Consider the following 11,873-nt stretch of genomic DNA (forward strand, 5'->3'; position numbering starts at 1 on the left):
TGCTCTATCCACTGAGCCACCTAGCTGCCCCTCTTTTATTCTTTAATCTTAATGTATACCTTTTCCCTGGTTCTGTTTGTTTTACTCTGTTTCAGTTCATACAGATCTTTTCCATGCTTCTCTCAATTCTTCCTAAACAGTCTCTACAGAGTTTCTCCATTTAAAGAACAACATCTTTTCAGGACAGTGCTTTTCCAAGTCTGACCCACCTATCTAAATTGGCCTCCAAGCAAATTTGCCCCCCTCCAGGTTCTTTCCTCTGAAAGAAGACAAAATGCCCTGATCCTTCAGGTTCTCCTCTCTGTCATGGTCTCAAGACCCTGCATCCTATATCCACCTGTCCTCCTCCGGATGCTCCCCAGCTTATTAATATTCTTCTTGGTGATGGGATCTGAACCCAATATGCCAGATGAGGACTGAGGAGGAGGATCACTTCCTTGTTCCTGGAAGCCATCCAGGCTGCTGAATGAAGCCCAAGACTGCATTACCTTCTCTGTCCACCCTGTCACTGTGCTGAGTCATTGAGCTTGTAGTCCACTAAAATTCCCAGATCTTTTTCAGAATTGTCTTCTATCTTCACCTCCCCTAACTTCCATCTGTGAAGGTGATTTTTTTTGTGTTCAAGTGCAAGACATTGCAGTTAGCCCTAGTGAATCACAACTCATCCAGTGCTCTAGCAGCCAGGATTCCTGACCCTGTCAGCCATGGTTAAGATATCCCTCCCAGCTTCCCATCGACCGTGTTTGATGAACTCCTACCACCTAAACCTTTATCTAAATCATTGAGAGTAATGTTCAATGATCCAAGGCCAAGCATGGATCCCTCTGGCCACCCGGCCATGGAAGAGACATTAAGGGTCATTCTGCACTGGTTATCCCATAAGTTTTCAATCTATCTGATCACTTAATGCATTCAAAACTTGGCTAAAATCTGGGAAAACTCTGTCCACAGCTGTAATCTCAGTTCCTAGCCTCAGAGTAGGGGACATCTGGCACTGGAACTCCCTCACCTCCCAGAGAGTCAACCTACCTATTTTCTATGACCTGCTCCTCCACTCTAACTCAGCTAGACAAAGATGGTCATAGCCTTGATCTTCCCATCACCCACAAGTGTTCAGTAACTCTGAAATTCCCTTATCTGATTGCAATCTGTTGTCGTTGTCATTGAACCTCTGCCTAAGACTTCAAAGTCAGTTTTTTATCCTCACCACCAGCTCCACCCCTCAGCTCCTTTCCAGGCCATCACCTCTGCTCTGGCTCCAAGTTTCTCCTTTCCCCATCTTGATCTGCAGATGAATCAGTTCAATTCTATACTCTCCTCTCCTGGAGTCTCTGTCCCCTTGCTATATGACCCATCTTGTCCTGCAAAGCCTTAGCCTTTGACCACTCTCACCATCCATGGCTTTTGCTCCTACTCATGTGCTACTGAACAAAGGTGAGGAAAAAGCAACAAACTCCAACAACTGGCCTCATTACAAATGTGTTCCATAAACTCACCTGGGCCATCACTGTGGTAAAGCAATCTTTCACACCTCCCTAATGGCCTATCTCACTCTCCACCTTGGCTCTTCCAAACTTGTGCACTCCTCCTCCGACTTCCCATGCTCCTCCTCCGACTTCCCATGCTCCTCCTCCGACTTCCCATGCTCCTCCTCCGACTTCCCATGCTCCTCCTCCCCCCACTTGCTCAGCTAAGAATCTTACCTCATATTTCACTGAAAAAAATTAAGGCCAGAACCCCATCTTCTCATCATCTCACATTCCACAGATGCCATCCACTACCATCTCCTCCTTCACCCTTACCACACATGAAGAGGTTGACCCTTCTCCTGCCCAAGGCTAACCTCTATATGCACAAGTGATACCATTCCATCCTGTCTTCTCTGGCAGACTGCCCCCACGATCATCTTCACTCTCTCAATAATCTACTAATCAGGGAGGATCCTCGGATACTCACATCTCACTGCCCCTCTGCTCTCTGGCATTGCCCCTCTAGCTTCCAAAATCTACACTGGTCAGGAAGGTCCTTGGACATTCATATCAGTCTCTTCAGAGAAATCCCATCTGTTGTCACTGAAATTGTTTCCCTTTACATCCATAGACTACACCTGGACTTCCCCATCTTCTATCACCAACACTTCCACCTCTCCAACCACTTTTTGAAAAGTCATCACTAAAGGCAAATAAACAAGTTACTGTAACTGTTTTTGGCAGAGCTCCAGCAAACATCTGGATAACTGATGTCCCGCCTCACTATGGAATCTCATGCCTCTGTGTTGGGCTTGTGAGCTTTCCCAAACTCCCCATCTAGTCCCTCTTTCTGGCTAGATGATGTATGCTACACCCCAATGACAAAAATCTCTTCTGTTTCTCCTTTCTTTGACCTTCACCTAAATATTCCATCATGTCTCCCCTGCTTCCTGGATTTCCTCCCAGGGGCAGGATTAGGGGTAGAGAATTGACCTGTGCTATCTTTAACACAGGTGATTCCCGATTTGAGAAACTCCCCTACTGATTTCCCTACCTGTGCCTTGTCTGCACCTCCCAAGTCTCAGAGAACTGAACAGAGCAGGCTAGGTGCCCCCTCCCTGAATCAGGCCCACCCGTTCCTCTTGCTTGGTGTTTATTCTTCAAGCATTTGTACGGAGGTCGTTTGAGGTCTGAGTTTCTACTCCTGACGATTTTTTGAATTTTGTCCCTTGGGAACTTCTGGGTGTGTCAGCCACCATTCTTCCGTGGTTACTCTCTACAGAATCTAGGATCAGACCTGTAAGACACCTGGCAAATACCTTCAGAATTCTCAGCCTTTGCTCGTTCCATCCAATCAGATGTCTGGCATTCCAGCATTTTACGCTGCAGCCCACAAGTCCCAATCCCATTCTCAGACAACACCTTCTGAGGCAGTTGTTTGATTCCAAAGTTAACTTTTCTTTTTTGCATCCCTTGCCTTCCATGGGTAACAGGAAAACACAACACACACACACACACACACACACACACAGCCTTCCACTTATTACCTGAAGCTTTATAAAAGTTGGCCATGCTTTTAGGTTCCTTCTGGAAATGCCATTTGCACCCATGCAAATCCCTAGAAGTGGGGAGCGGTCACTCATTTTGTTAAGTCTTGGGTGGACAGCTTTCTTCTATCTTGGATGTATGCCAGGCGAAGACCACAAAAAATAGCTGGCCTGCACCCCCAAGAAGGGAATTACCCAAGAGTGCCCTCTTTCTCTCCTTCCTCTGCCCCTTTCTGAATCTCTCTATTGCCTTCTTTGGAAGATAAGCAGACTCTTATTCCTCAAGCACCCAGCTCTCAGCCTCACAAAGAGCCCCGGATCTGTTTTAAGCTCTAATTTTCCAGCTGTTCTTTCCTCTCCGTTCCTCTCTGTGAAACTTTTCTCCAACAACTAGACAAGGCTCACGTCTCCCCTTCCTTACCTCAGTTCCCCTTTCTCCCCATAGAAGCCCTTTTTCTGCTTCCTTTTAGAAGCCTTTCAATTCTCCCCAACAACCTGGAGTATGAACAGGCATTCCTAGGGTGCTCCTACTCCAAGAGGGAGACAGCATAGCAAAAAGCACTTATTTCCCATTTTCCATTATGCCAATTCCTACCAGTCTTAAGGAGAAGTTGAGCATAAATATAATAAACCTAGTTTCAGCTTGAAGCAAAAACAGAGGTTTATTGATTCAAGCTTAAAATATTTCAGGCTTCTCATGCTTTTATTTTTAGGGTGAGCTCACAGAAGACAACTAGCCACCAAAGAAGTGATTTCAATTAGTCTTCAGATGAACATTTCCCCCTGAAGGCAATATCACCAAGGTTGTATTTCAGAAAGCCAGCTTATTACTAGGCTATTCTGGTTCCATATTTCCCTACTTAGAATAAATGTATTTTTAAACAAAAAAGAACAGCTTTCTTAGTGCTCAATTTTTATCCCTCATCACCCTAAATTCTAACCTAAGATGCAGCTCTGACTAGGATGGAATGAAGATTTCTTGAGGGGAAGTGAAAAATCCAGAAATAGGCATGCAACATTTCTCATATTAATCCAGCAACTCATCATTTGATGGGCTTCCGTGGGTTTAAGTATCATCTCTACACAGATGACTCTCATAGCTCTATATACTCAGTCCTAGTCTCTTCTGAATTCCACTTTTGATTAATTGTCTATTGGGCATTTCCAGTTGGATAGAGCATGCTAGACTTGGAGTCAGGAAGACCCCGGTTCAAATGCAGCCCTCAGACACTCACCAGCTATGTGATGATGGGCAAGGCTTGCACTGTAAAATGGGAATGATAACCACACCACCTCCCAGGTTATGAAGATCAAGTAAAAGAATATCTATGGGGCAGCTATGGGGCGCTGCAGTGGATAAAGCACCAAGACCTGAGTTCAAATCCATCCTCAGACACTTGACACTAGCTGTGTGACCCTGGGCAAGTCACTTAGCCCTCACTGCCCCACCCCACCCCCAAAAGAGAGTGAATATCTGTAAGGCACTTAGTCCAATGCCTGACACACAGAAGGCAGCACATAAATGTTAGTTATTAATATTATTATTATTACTGAATGTCCCAAAGGCGACTGAAATTCAAAATATCCAAAACAAAATTCATTATTTTCCCCCAAATCCTCCCCTCTTCCTCACTTTCTTGTTCCTATTCATGGCACGGCCATCCTTCTGGTTTCCCAGGCTCACAGCCTCACAACCTGACACCACCAAATCTTTCTTCTCCTTTACCCTTCAGACAAATCAGTGGTCAAGTCTTATCTATTTTACCCCCATAAGTTCTCATATTCACCCCTTTCTCTCCACTCGCAAAGCAACCAATCTAGCTAGAGAATCCATCTCCATTTGTCTGGATTACTAGTGCAACTCTAATTGGCCTCCCAGTGATATCCTCCCTCCATTGCAGCCTTTATACAGCAGCCAGAGCATCCCAAAGCACAGGTCTGACCAACTCCCCTGCTCCAGAAGCTTCAGTGGCTCCTCCTCCCTTTAGGCTAAAACAAACTTAAAGCCTTTCACAGTCTGGCTCCAGCCTAGGTTTCCAGGCTTACTGACCATTTCTCTTCTACATGCACTCTATGTTCCAGGCAAACTGGTCTTATTTGCTGTTCCCCAAATAGGACATTTAATCTACAGGCTGCAAGCTTTTGTAGAAGCTATGTCCCAAGGGGCAGCTAGGTGGCGCAGTGGATAGAGCACCGGCCCTGGAGTCAGGAGTACCTGGGTTCAAATCCGGTCTCAGACACTTAACACTTACTAGCTGTGTGACCCTGGGCAAGTCACCTAACCCCAATTGCCTCATTAAAAAAAAAAAAAGAAGCTATGTCCCAAGCCAAAAATGCGCACACATACACACACACACCAAGCACATTCATAGAAATCCTTCTTGAAGCTCATCTCTTAGCTCCTCCTCCTGATTACCACCTACTCAGAGGCTAAGGGGGCCCTGCCCTCCAATTACTGTGTATCTACTTTCTAGATAGTTTGTATTTTTGTCATTGTGTGTGTCGTTTCCCTCAATATTGACTAAGGAGGGCAACGACTTTCAGTTTTGTCTTTGTATTCTTAGCATCTAGCAGTTTTCCTCACAAAATAGGGGTTTAAGTTCAAGCAGAAAGAATGAACCAACACTGAAGTGACTTCATCTCATTACATTGTAAGCTTTATCAGGGCAACTAGGTGGCGCAGTGGATAAAGCACCAGCCCTGGATTCAGGAGGACCTGAGTTAAAATCCAGCCTCAGGGGGTCAGCTAGGTGGCACAGTGGATTAAGAACCGGCCTTGGATTTAGAAGTATCCGAGTTTAAATCTGGCCTCAGACACTTGACACTAACTAGCTGTGTGACCCTGGGCAAGTCACTTAACCTTCATTGCTCCGCCCTCCCCCAAAAAGTTTGTAAGCTTTATGAGGACAAGGACTGTCTTTTTCCACTGTGGGCCCTTAATCAAAGTCTACTGACTGGCTGACTCTTATATAGACAACTGGTATCCTTTATCTAGCTACTTTACATCTCACTCTCATCCCTCCCCCACCCCCACTTCTCCACATTCGAATCACATCCAAATCTCAGGGTTTTCTCTTCAGACAGTGTTCAGGGCTCCTTGTCTTTCTCTTCTATGCCTTACACAATGGTGCACGGCCAGTGTCCTTGCTCATTTCCTCCAACTGCCTGATGTTATAAAGAGCTCTATCTACTTCAGCAGCTCCTTCCCTCCTATTCCTGGCCTTTAAATACAAGCTTTCAAAAAAAATTTAAAAATAAATAAATACAAGCTTTCCCCAAACTGACCCCACCCCCCCATCCCTAAATATACTTCACCTCTAAAAAAAAAAAAGTTCATTTGCAAAGGGGTCTTCGTCCAGTCTAAAGTCTTCCAGTATTTTTAAGGTTCTTAAAACTGCCTTTATACATATGCAATGCATTGTGAACAAAAAATACAGTGTGTACTCTTATTATTAAAGAGAATAATTAGCCACCATGGAAATATCACAAAGGGGTCTCTTCAGTTGGAGAATAAGCTAGAAGATCAGAGGGACTCCGAAGAAACAAAGATTCTGTTTTCATGCAAATGTCTTCAGTAAAAGAGGAGGAAAACACCAAACCGAAGTCTTTAAATAGAATGTTTTCCATGAAGCATTACCTGGTCTATAAAGGAAATGATTCATTTTATCAGGATAAAGAAAGGCTTAGTGAACTTCAAATTATTTAACTTAATGTCTGGTATGCCATGACTTCATGGGAAGTCCTCATTTCCCTACATCCCACAACCAGCTAGCCCCACATTTTCAAGCAGATTGCACATGTAACAGGGAAACAGTGTCTACCTCTGAGTAAAGGGTTACCATTTGGTATTTATCATCTGCACAAAAGTAGCAATCTATGGGGGGTGGGGGGGGGTGGAGAAAGGAAAAAGGGAGACAGGAAATTCCCTTCACAGCTGAACAAACTTCTATCATTCCAACACAATTCATCTGACACTTGTGTACTTGTTTGACCTGATGGAAATTTACAATAGAGAGAAGGAATTCTCAAACTTTAAAAGTGTTTCTTAAACTGCCTTTTCCCTCTAAAGCAAAAGATCCTTCATCTACCATAAATTCCTTACAGTCCCATAAACTAGTCTCACATTTTAAATCAACTAAATTTGTAATCTGGGGTGACCTATAACATTTATTTGACAAACATTATTAAGCACCTACAGAATACATGGCATTGTGCTAAGCAGAAGGAGAGACAGTTCGGTCCTCGGAGTTTAGACTAGTAGGAGATAAGATGAATATGAAGATAAAAGTAACATAAAAGATAAGGAAAGCTTCCTTTTCTCATTTGATCTCTTAACAAAAGGATTATCTGTGTCCAAAGAATAGAATAAGGGGTTAAAGAACTGTAGGAAAAAGTTCAAAATATCTCCCCGTGAATTTTCCAGGGAAGAGAAGTCAAACATGTTTTACCAGATCGAGAAGTTAAAGATAACCCGAGTTTGGGGAGAACAACTCACCTTTTCCACACTCCCCCTTCCTCCCCACCTCCCCCTCATAGAGGAATTCATTTTCCCTATCAGAAAAATCTCTAAACCATCCATTCCAGCCACTCCTCCAAGGCTCAGCAGAGAGGTAAACTTACACACCCATTTCCCAGAAACCCCCCCAAACCTTAGTTATTTTAATCTCTTAAAAAAAAATCAGTCAGAAGGGCTCGGAAGGGAATTTGAACCTCTCTCAGAGGACAGGAAGCCATTTTCTCTCTCAAGATGCACCTGGTTTAGCTCTGCTTTGTCTACAAAAAAAAAAAAAAATCCACCCACCCAGCAATGTTCTGTGCTCTTCCTGCCTCTCAGCAAGGAGTCTGCAACATCTTAGGCCTTTGCACAGCTGTTTCTGTCTTTCTTTGAGATCCAGTCCATACTGGAGCCTCCCACCAACAGGGTAACAAAAAAGTGGGTTTGAAAAGCCGCTTCCATCCACAGCTGCTGCGGCCTCCAACAGGGGGCTGAACCTGAACTGGAGGTAATCAAGAATTCCTCTGCAGAGGGACATTTTTCTACTTTAAAATACCAAATTACGTTTGCACACACAGCTCTCACTGGGCAACCCTTCCAGCTATTTGACTGAAACTCACACCATGTCACACAAACACCTGGTGCCACAGGGTGTTGTTGAGAAAGTGGTCATGGGACCACGGCAAGATAGGTTTAGGTTTCCTTTCTTTCCTAAATAACCCAGAGCACATCCTTTGTCCAAACCCACCCGTCTACTCCCCCCCCCCCAAACATTAGAGACCCATATATCAGCTGTATTAGTTGCTTCCTCACATAAGACACTACAGTCACTTTGCTTAGGCACGACTTCTCCGATAATTTGCAAGTGCTCAACTGGGCCTTTACAGAAGCGAAATCGCTCAATTAACATCGGAGAGATGCCGCTCATCCCCCGCCCCCATCCCCACCTTTAGAGGAAGGCAGCCCGAGCCGGGCCCCGCCCACCCCCTCCTCCAGGTGGCCACTGGCTCCCAGACGGCTGGGGGGGAGGGGCAGCGGCCACGAACCCCTCCCATCCCCGGTCAGGATCATAGATCACGGGGACCTCCCCCCGGGCCGTCAAACCCAACAGTCCTCATTTCGCAGAAGAGGAAACTGAGGCCCAGAGAGGTGTAGTGACTTGCCCAAGGTCACGCAGGTGCCAGGCGTAAGACCTAGGACGAGAACGCGGGCCCCCGAGCTCCACGCCGGGTACTCCCTCTTCCCACGGTGCCCCCCTCCCCACCCCGCCCCCATCTCCTTCAGCGCTCATCTCCGGAGGATCCGTCCGGGAGGGGGGGGCGCTGGAACCTCCCAATGCAAGGGGCGGGGGTCGGGGACCCCCACCCGGAGCCCGATCCCTCCTTTGCCTCTTCTTGCCCCCGGCCAGGCCGTCCAGCCTCCGCGCCCGGCTGCAGCCCAGCCCCGTGTCCGGCCCCGCCTGCCCTCTCCCCCCCCCCGCTCGCGTCCCCAGGCGTCCCATCCTGCCCGGGCACCCTGGCAGCCACTACTCACTGTCGGTGACTGGGCCCGGCCCTCATGGCTGCTCCGTCCCCGTCGCCAAAGCTCCCTGCCCCGGCCCCGCCGTCACCTCCACAGCCGCCGCCGCCGCCGCCGCCGCCGCCGCCGTCGGGACTTGCCGGGCGCTGCTCGTGCGCCTGCGCAGCCCCGAAAGCAGGGGGCCTCGGCTACCGGTCGCGCCTGCGCAGTCAGGGCTGGCGAGCGCCTTCCTCAGTGCCTGATGCCCCAGTACCCTCTTCCCTCCTCCTCCTCCTCCTCCTCCTCCTCCTCCTCCTCCTCCAGGTGCAGGTGGGGCGAGGCAAGGGTCAGAGCCACGGGGCTGCCTGCCCTGGCCAGGACTTCCCCGCGAGGCAGACGAGCCCGGCCTCGCTGTCAAACACCATGTTACTGGCTAATGCCCATAATGCCAACTTTCCCCCAGCACTGCTGCTGCCAAGGAAGTGACCACTCCCAGAATGCCCTGGGGCCCTTGTCCATGGGGTGACCGCCCCCAGAAGTCTTGGGACTCCTCTCAAGGAGCCCACTCCTAGAATTCACTGGGTCTTTGGAGGGGGTGGTGATGATTGGTCCCCACAGTGAGGGGGACCCTCCAAGCCATCCCCCAGAAAGCACTGCAGGAACCTAAGAATGGGTCAGTCTCAGCAAAGGTGCTGCTGCATACCCCCCAGCCCCTTCACAGGGCTACTAGCAGATCTACTTGGCCCAGGCCCACTTTCCCATGAAACCAGGGGCTTTATTCTGTCCAGTGCTGGGGGTCTCAGCCGCCCAGTTTTGGGGAGCAGTCAGTATACTAAGGGCAACTAATTGGAGAGAAAAACCCATTTTTAAATTTTATTCTCCCTGCCTTCAGTAATTCCCAAGCGGTCCCCCTCCTGGCAATTCTACTCCAAGGATGGAAAAGTGGGCACCAGGACTTGAAATGGTGTAGAGTTTTTCCTTGGAAGACTTCAAGTGAATTCTGCTACAACTGAATCAGAAAGAAAACATTCTAGAATGTCTTCTGCTTTACTCTTATTGGCATTCTTCCTCCCTTGCCAATTGATTCCCTCATGGGGAAACTTTTAAGTTGTCTAATTCAGCCCAGCTAACTATTAGATATATTACTACCCTCTCTTTTTTCTCATCCCCACAGCCACGTGAAGGAAGTGAAGCAGGATAAATAAATCATTGCGACAAAGCACAAAGAACTGCCCTGGTATCTTGTGGTCCAGGAAGAAAGTTACTAACTTAAGTACACCCGAGCTTCCACTTCCTCCAGGGTATACTCAGGACAAAGGGAAAGAATGCACACAGGCCTGAAAGACTTCAAGCCCTAAACAGAGCAGCATATACCAAACAAGAGCTGTTTCCTCCTAGTCCGAGGAGGTGCCGTAGAGAGCTCCACCCAGTGCGTGACACTGAAATGAATGACCACCCTGTGCCACTCTTGTCCGTGTCTTCCAGAGCCAGATCTGGTCCGAACTCAAGTTAATCTGGGAAATTTATTTGATCATTAACATGAACAGAGTCATTGCCGAAAAGGACTGTTACTGTGTGCATTTTAACCCTCTTCTACTGGAGGTTAAGGCCCTCTTCATTTAGCGAAAAACCCTCTATGTGCAGGGCACCATGCTCAGTCCTAGATGGACAAGGAACTCGAGGGAGAAAATGGGGGAAATGGTTATAAAACTATGTTGGTTTTTGTTTTGTTTTGTTTTAGTGAGGCAACTGGGGGTAAGTGACTTGCCCAGGGTCACACAGCTAGTACATGTTAAGTGTCTGAGGTCGGATTTGAACTCGGGTACTCCTGAGTCCAGGGCCGATGCTCTATCCACTGCGCCACCTAGCTGACCCTATAAAACTATGCATAGCAGGTGTACATAAAGCTGGGGACAATACTTGAGATCTAGGAAGTCTACATCCCCAAATTTATGACTAATATCTTTTAAAATACTTCTTTGTGGGGGCGGCTAGGTGGCACAGTGGATAAAACACCAGCCCTAGATTCAGGAGTACCTGAGTTCAAATCGAGCCACAGACACTTGACACTTACTAGCTGTATGACCCTGGGCAAGTCACTTAACCCCCATTGCCCCGCAAAAAAAAAAAATACTTCTTTGTTTGAATGGAAGAATGAAAAGTTAGGGATTCAGGAGCTGTATTTTTTGTACTTTTCTCAGCTCAAGAGAGGAGAATCTCCGAGTTGTTGTTATAATAAAAAATTTAGAGGTAGAGATTCTAGAACACAGACTAGGTAGGGCTTTTTCTTTTCTGCCCCTTTTCTAGATAAGCAGCCAAGAGACAAGGGGAAGGGGGTTCCCACTCTGCTCATTCCAATAACTTCTACAAGCCTTAACATCACATTTCTGTTGCAGAGAAATAGGTGTTGGGGGTCCTTAGGTATTCCTCTGTAAAGAATTACAAGTAGGGCACACAATCCAATTAGAATCAAATGATCTTTTATTGGGGTGCTTAGAGAAAGTGACCAAGAGGGAAGTCAAAGAGAAAGTGACCAAGAAGGAAGTCAAAGACTTGCCTCAAGAGGAAGATGTGGCTTAGAGACATGATTCTCTGAGATGCCTTTCTCCTGGACTGGAAGGAAGGCCAAAGCTTTTATAGAGGATGATGGATGGGGGAAGGGGCGGGGAAAACAAATGGGGTGACCACCTGACAATGGAAAGTTCCCTTTGGAGGTGGGGAAAGCTTGAATGAGGGGTGGGATGTTTCTTTGGAATGATAGTCCGGACCTCTGCAGTTATCTCGGTCTCCGAGCTCAGGAGACTTTCCTGCTATAGAATTCAATCTCCCCCTACTTCTTAGGAGTGTCCCTCCTGATATCTGGTT

At 47.1% G+C, this 11,873-nt stretch overlaps 1 protein-coding gene across 1 annotated transcript in view; it reads right to left on the reverse strand.

Moving 5' to 3' along the window:
• FAM222B (family with sequence similarity 222 member B) overlaps positions 1-9,148 on the reverse strand; it is a 68,515-nt gene extending 59,367 nt beyond the window's left edge. Inside the window, 1 exon segment of the mRNA XM_044004610.1 lies at positions 9,045-9,148. The gene's annotated coding sequence lies outside the window, so the exon portion shown is untranslated.
• Between the last annotated feature and the right edge of the window lie 2,725 nt (positions 9,149-11,873).

Source organism: Dromiciops gliroides, chromosome 4 (assembly GCF_019393635.1).
Source record: "Dromiciops gliroides isolate mDroGli1 chromosome 4, mDroGli1.pri, whole genome shotgun sequence".
Lineage (NCBI taxonomy): Eukaryota > Metazoa > Chordata > Mammalia > Microbiotheria > Microbiotheriidae > Dromiciops > Dromiciops gliroides.